The following is an 8,028-nucleotide window of genomic DNA, read 5'->3' as shown; positions in this document are numbered from 1 at the left end:
CCCAAACCCACAACAATAACAACAACAAAACCTCCAGAATGGTACTGGTACAAAAACAGACACCCAGAACAATGGAACAGAATAGAGATCCTGGAAACAAGGTTACATACCTACAACCATGTGATCTTTGACAAAGCTGCCAAAAAACAAACAATGGGTGAAAAGACTCCCTATTCAATAAATGGTGCTGGGATAACTGACTAGCCATATGCAGAAGATTGAAACTATACTCCTTTCTCACACCAAATAAAAATGTCAACCCAAGATGGACTAAAGACAAATTTAAAACCTAAAACTGTGAACAATCTGGAAGACAACTTGTGCAATGCCATTCTGGACATAGGACCTGACAAAGATTTCATTGCAAAGGCACCAAAAGCAATTGCAACAGAAACAAACAATAGACAAATGGGATCTAATTAAACTAAAGAGTTTCTGCACAACAAAACAAACTATTAACAGAATGAACAAACAACTGAAATAATGGGAGAAAATCTTTGCAAACTACGCATCTGACGAAGGTCTAATATCTAGCGTCTATAAGAAACTTAAACAAATTTACAAGCAAAAACAATCTCATGAAAAAACGGGCAAAGTACATCCACAGACATTTCTCAAAAGACATACACGCAACCAAGAAGCATATGAAAAAAAACTCAATATCGCTAATCATTAGAGAAATCCAAATCCAAACTACAATGAGGTACCAGCTCACACCAGTCACAATGCTTATTATTAAAATGTCAAAGAACAACAGATGCTGGCGAGGTTGTGGAGAAAAGGATATGCTTATACACTATTGGCAAGAAGATAAATTAATTCAGTCATTTTTAAAAGCAGTGTGGTGATTTCTCAAAGAATCTGAAATAGAATGGTCATTCTACTCAACAATCTAATTATTGTGTATATATCAAAATAATATAAATCATTGTATCATAAAGACATACACATGTGTATTTTCATTGCAGCACTATTCACAATAGCAAAGACATAGAATCCACCTAAATGCCCAGCAATGGTAGACAGGATAAAGAAAATGTGGCACATATATACCATGTAATATTACACATCCATATGAAAAAACAAAATTATGTGTGTCTGTGGCCTTTTTTTTTTTTTTTTTTTCAGCAACATAGATGATGCTGGAGGTGATTATCCTGTGCAAAGTAACACAGGAACAGAAAACCAAATAATGTTGTTCTCACTTATAAGAGAATGCTAAACAATGAGAACATGTGGACACAAAGAGGGGAACAACAGACACTGGGGCCTACTTGAGGGTGAAGTTTGGGAGGAGGGAGAGGATCAACATAATACCTGTTGTTTGGTATGCTTACTACCTGGGTGACAATATAGCCTGTACAGAAAATCACCATGTTGTGCAGTTTACTTATAAAGCAAACCTGCACGTGGATTCCTGATCCTAAAATAAAAGTTATAAAAGAAAATAATCTAATTTCATTCTTCTGCATGTGGATATCCAGTTATCCCAGCACCACTTTTTTTTTTTTTTTTTAAGGAGACCATCATTCCCCATTGTATGTATTCGGTACTCTTGTTGAAGACCAGTTGACTGCATTTTTGGGGATATATTTCTGTGCTCTCTATTCTTTTCCATTGATAGCTATGTTGGTCTTTATGTTAATAACATACTATTTTAATTATTGTAACTTTATAATATACTTTGAAATCAGAAAGTCTGATGTTTCCATCTTTATTTTTTTTTCAATATCGCTTTGTATATTCTGAATATTTTGTGGTTTCACATGAATTTTAGGGTGTTTCTAGTACTGCATAAAACTGCCACTGGAATTTTGATAGGGATAGCATTGAATCTGTACATCACTTTTGGTAGTATGTGCAGTTTAGCAATATTAATTCTTCTAATTCATTAACATTAAATGTCTTTTGATTTATTTGTGCTCCTTAATTCCTTTCATCAAAGTTCGGTAGTTTTCAGTGTATCAGTCTTTTAGCAACTTGGTTGACTTTACTCATAAGTATTATTTTTACATTTTTATGCTATTGTAAATTGATTTGATTTCTTAATTTCCTTTTAGGATAGTTCATTGTTATTGTACATAAATGTAGCTTATTTTTATGTTGACTTTGTATCCTGCAATTTTATTTAATTCTTTTATTTGTTCTAATAATACTTTTGGAATTTTTGGGGTTTCTACAAATTAGGATCATTTCATCTACAAACAGACATAATTTTACTTCTTCCTTTGTTATTTACATTTCTTTTATTTATTTTTTCTTATCTAATTACTCTGGCTAGTGCTTTCAGTGCTATGTTGGAGAGAAGTAGTGAGAGTGGGCATCCTCACTTGCTTTTCAATAACAGAGGTCAAATGTGATGTGATGTTAACTATTATCTTTTCATAAACACCTTGCATTATATTAAGGTTCATTCCTTGTACACCTGTTTTGTTGGGTACTTTTATTATTAAATAATGTTAAATTTTGTTAAATGCTATTTTCATTTCTATTGAGGTGATCATATGATATTTGTTCTTCATTATGTTGATGTGATATATCACATCAATTGATTTATATATGTTGAATCATCCTTGCATCTCAGGGATAAGTCTCTTTGATCATGGTGTAGGATCTTTTTAATGTCATATAGAATTTAGTTTTCCAGTATTTTTTTGAGAATTGTTGCATCTATATTTATAAGGAATGTTGATCTGTAATTTTCTTTTCTCATAGTGTCTTTGTCTGGCTTTGATGTTAGGGTAATGCTCGCCTCATAAAACGAGTTTGGAGATGTTTTCTCTTCTTTGAATTTTGAAACAGTTTGGGAAAGTAGTGATGCAATTTCTTTCTTTTTTTTTTTTATCTTGGTGTAAGACATTTAATTTATTTTCCATGAATTTACTCAAATAATTTAGTCAATGGCGGAATAATTTATTAACAAAGAAATATTTTTCTTCCCACATATCCTCCTTGTATTAGGAATGACATTGTGATCCATTTCATTACAAGTAAAATATTACAAATATTATAGGCAAAATATTAAAAATAACTCAAAATAAAAAGGCAAGATGAAATAAACTAGTTTTCAGAACTCTACTCTAGGCCCACAGCACACGAAGAGAGTCAAAAACAACAATAGCAATTAGATCTCCCTGACACAAATTTCCAAATAATGGAGCAGGGCAAGAAATGGATCAGCAATGGTTGGTGAAGTGGAATGGATGTTAGGGGCCCCGCCACTGCTTCAATAATCTGATTATTCTGATGAAATGCCATCTTTCATGTGGCTAGTAAATTCTGACAAGGCTAAAATTTAGGATATTCTATTTCTTGAACTGAAATTAGAAAATACCCTGACAATGGAAGCAGCTCTCTCATCTCAGTTTAATACAAGCCTCTTTCTTTCTCCATTGGCCACTGTTGTGAACAGAAGCCTGTTCTGGCATCAAAAGCTGTCACAGTAGCCCTTCCATCTCTTTCATGAAAACCTTATAGACATCATCCTTAGCTTGTACTGAGACAGGAACAGCAGGACCAGATGTGGGTGCTGCTTTGGCAAGAGACACAGCAGAATCATCCTCTGACTTTCTTTGGGGAGCAGCAGTAGCCCCGTTATTCTCCCAATGAACTCTCAGTGCAGTGGGCAGAAATAGAGTAATCTCTGCCTTGGTATTATTGATCTGTGACTTGGTACTGATGGTTGCTGTGGCTTTCTTTTCAATCGTGGCTCCACTCACATCATCCGCTTTGGGTTGTTGAATCAAGTTGGGTGGGGCACTTAAAAAAACCCCAGGGTTCGGCTAGGGAGCTGGTGGGAAAAACCCAGGGGGGCAGGTCCAAGGGGAGGCACCAAAGCTGGGCGCATCATGCCGGGACGAGGTGGGGGAATACCTGGAGGTACTCTTGGTGGGTGTCCCCAAGGAGGGGGACCAGGAGGCATACCTGGAGTTGGACCTGGGACAGGGACAGGGGGTCAAGCCTCATGGTGGTCCTGGAGGTAAAAGTTGGGGTAACGGCCCTTGGAGTCCTGGCATTTCAGATGGTCTCAGGAATGGAGGAGCTCCTGGAGGTGGACCAGGAGGCCGTAATGGTAGAGCAGGTAGTGGTCCAAGAGGTGGTTGTCCTGGCAGGGGAGGTGCTTGTACCTGAGAAGGAGGAGCACACTGCAGGGGAGGCTGCTGCTATGAAGAAGCAGTGGATGTGCCATCAGCATGAGATTCCTCTTTATTCTGTTTTTGTGATTGCTTTTCTGCTTCAGAGTCATCAGAATCATCATCATCGTCCTCTGAAAATTCCTCTACTTCCCATCCCTCCTCTGGGATTTCTTGACCTGCCATGCGAAGCATCATAGCTTGAAGAGGAGTCAGTTCCTTCATGTTCTTCTTTTTCTTCCTTGATTTTCCATGCATATTTGCAAACTGTACACTAGAACCTGACTTCTTTTCTTCATTGTTGTCTCTCTCACCACCATCACGGTGCACAAATGCATCCCCGTCACTTTTTCCATCTGATCTGTCGGTGTCACTGTCATCAATACTTTCATCATGCTTATCTTGATTCTTGTCCTCAGGATAGCCATCATCTTCACTGGTGCTAGAAACATCATCATCATGACCTCTCTGGGCAAGTGCAGGACTATATAACATGTCTTCATCTCGCCTACGAGGGAGAAGATCTAGGGCGAAACCCACTTCACGGCCGTACATCTGCACGACTTCAGGAGGAGGTGGGCCAGAGAGAGGGCAAAGAGGTTTTCTGCTGTGGGGCAAACGTGGAACACCATGTCCAAGAAAAGCAAGGATAGAAAATGCCCGAGTTGGAGGTCCATTAGGCTGAGTTTTCTTAAGGATGGAGGGTGGCTGGGCACCAGGAAGTGGAATGTCCTGTATCAAAATGTTGAAAGGAACATACGGCATATCTGACAAAGGAATACTCTCCATTCCCACATGCAGAGCATTCTTGATGGCATCAAAATATTGGCTAAGTCGAACCCTCTTTTGTTTATATTCTACTTCTAGCTTTCCTAGTTCTTTGTAAATATCTGGATTCTTTTTTTCATAGAGTCGTAGAATATCAAATGTTTCACGCAGTTTTTTACGCTTGTCTTTTAGTACTTTCTCATTTAATTGTGGCTGTTACACTGGGTTAAACTCCATTTCATCCAGTTTCTCCATGTCTCAGATAATCTGTTTGGGATCCTTCATCCTTAAAACTGCAGCTGGAAACATCATGCCCTTTTTTTTTTTTTGCTGTTCTTCAATTCTCCCTTCCGAGCTTCCTTTCGGGCTTGGTCTGTGGGGTTCATAAAAGTTTCCACTCTTGGTGGATAATGTAGATCTCCCTTCCATGGTGACAGTTTGTATGGTTTACTCATTCTTTTTTTAAAAAAAATTTAAGAAAAACACTTCTGCTGTGCTCCCAGGACTGCGAGAAGCGGGGAAGGTGCGATTTCTGGCCTCTTTCATTTCTTAAGGGCCTTCAACTTGGCCTCTCGGTCAAAACCTCAGCCACCACCATCTTGAAACCTCGCGTGCCTCCTAGTGACGCTATTTCTTGAAATACTTGTTAGAATTCAACAGTGAAGTCAGTGAAGACAATTCATCCTGGGCTTTCCTTTACTGTGAGGTTTTTGATTACTGTTTCAGTCTATTTACTCATTATTGGTCCATTCAGATTTTCAATATCTTCATGATCCAGTAATTAATATGTTTCTGAAAATGTATCCATTTTTGCTAAGTTATCTAATTTGTTGATGTATAATTATTCACAGTGGTCTTTTATAATCTTTTGTATTTCTGTGATATCGGTTGTAATGTTTGCTCTTTACGATTTTATTTGTGTCTTCTCTTTTTTTTAGTGTCACTAAAGTTTTTTCTGTTTTGCTTAAATTTTTTGAAAATAATTATTGGTTTAGTTGATGATTTTTTTTTCTCTTTTATTGTTAGGTCACCAGATTTATTACTTAAATCTGAAAATTATATTCTATACTTATTTCTGTTCTCTTTTAACATTATTTCTGCTGTAATCATTACTAATTCCTTCTCACTTTGGACTTAGTTTTTCTTCCTTTTGTAGTTCATTGACATGTAATATTGGGTTGTTTACTTGAGATTTTTTTTCTTTTAAAATGTTGATTTTTATTGCTATAAACTTCGCTCAGTACTGCTTTAGCTACATTTGGCATTTTGTGTTTTAATTTTTATTCCTCTCAAAATATTTAATGATTTCCATTTTTATTTCTCCTTTGACCTATGTGTTCTTTAGATGTGTGCTGTTTAATTTCTACATTTTTGTACATTTTCCAATTATCCTTCTGTTATTGATTTCTGGTCTCCTTCCACTGTGGTTGGAAAGGAACTTGGTATTATTTAAATATTCTTAAATTTGCAAATATTTGCTTTGTGCCCTAAGATGTGGTCTGTCCTGGAAAAATGTTCTATGTATTTGAGAGCGATGTGAATTTTGTTGCCCTTGAGTGGAATTTTCTCCATGTAGATATATAGACCCATTGGATTTACAGTGTTTTTCAAGTGCACTCTTTTCTTGTTGATTTTCTGTCAGGATGGTTTACCTATTATTAAAAGCAGGATATTGAAGTATTTTGCTGCTATTGTATGGCTCTCTATTTTGTCCTTAATTTCTGTTATTTGCTTTATGTATTTTTGTGCTTTGATATTGGGTGCCTATATATTTATGCCTTCCTAATTGATATTTTATCATTTTATAATGTCCTTGTTTTCTCTTATGACAGCTTTTACATAAAGCCTATTTTGTCTAATGTAAGTATGGGCATGCATGCTTTCTTTTGCTTGCTATATATATGGAATGTCTTTTCTATACCTTCATTTTCAATCTACATGTGTCCTTAAAGGTGAAGTGAGTCTCTTGTAGACAGAATATAATTAGGTTTTATTTTATTTTTTCCATTTAGCTATTCTATGTATTTGGGTTAGAAAGTTCAATCAATTTATGTTTAAAGTAACTACTAATAGGAAAACATCCTATTTCCATTGTGTTCATTACTTTTGTCTGTTCTATAGTTCTTTCGTTTCTTTTTTCTTTTCTTGATGTCTTTTTTGTGTCATTAATTTTTTTGTAGTGATGCTCTTTGATTATTTTCTTTTCTATTGAGTAGCTTATTTTCTTCTAATTACCATGAGAATTACTTAAAACAGTTTATAGTTATAATAGTGTATCTCAAGCAGCTAACACATTAACTTTACTCTCCTACACAAATTTTACACTCTTACTTCTTTTCCTCCCCATATTTTATGTTATTTTTGTCACAATTTGTGCATTTTTTGTGAATATGTCAACAATTCTTGTAGTTAAAATTATGCCCAATATTTTTGAATTTCAACTTTATACTAAACTTAAAAGCGATTTGTGCATCATCATTACAGTATTAGAATATTCTCTTTTATTTATAAATTTACCTTTAACAGGGAGATCTCTACTTTTACATGCTTTCATGTTGTTATTTGGCATTTTTTTCTTTCAACTGAAAGACTTCCCTTTAATATTTCTTAGAAAGCAGGTCTAGTGTTGATGAACTTTCTCAGGTTTTTGTTGTCTGGGAAAGTCTTCATCTTTCTTTCATTTTTAAATCACAATTTTGCCAGATATGGTATTTTTAGGTGTCAGGTTTTATCTTTCCTTCATTTTTACAGGACAATTTTGCCAGATACAGTATTTTGAGGTGCCAAGTTTTTGTTTCAAGTTTTGGCATGTATCATCCTACTTTCTTATAGGTAGCAAGATTTTTGCTGATAAATCTGTTGCTAGTCTTTGGGGAGCCCCTTTTTTCTTCAGTCAGTTTTTTTTTTTGGCTGCTTCCAAATTTTTTATCTTTGGCTTTTGACAACAATTTGATTATAAAGTGCCTTGTTATATAATTATTTTGCTTCTTTCTATTTCAGGTCTTTAGGCCTCATGAAAATGAAGAATAATTTCCTTCTTTAGATTTTGGAATTTTTGACCATTATTTTTTTAAAATAAGCTTTCTGTCTCTTTTTATCTTCTTCTTCTGACAATCCCATTATGGAT

At 35.4% G+C, this 8,028-nt stretch overlaps 1 pseudogene; it reads right to left on the bottom strand.

The window, feature by feature from the left end:
* Nucleotides 1-3,437: 3,437 nt before the first annotated feature.
* LOC108517985 (WW domain-binding protein 11 pseudogene) lies at nt 3,438-5,330 on the bottom strand (annotated as a pseudogene).
* Between the last annotated feature and the right edge of the window lie 2,698 nt (nt 5,331-8,028).

The sequence above is a fragment of the Rhinopithecus bieti genome, unplaced genomic scaffold, assembly GCF_001698545.2.
Source record: "Rhinopithecus bieti isolate Rb0 unplaced genomic scaffold, ASM169854v2 scaffold_44487, whole genome shotgun sequence".
Lineage (NCBI taxonomy): Eukaryota > Metazoa > Chordata > Mammalia > Primates > Cercopithecidae > Rhinopithecus > Rhinopithecus bieti.
This window is presented reverse-complemented; position numbering and strand designations above follow the sequence as displayed.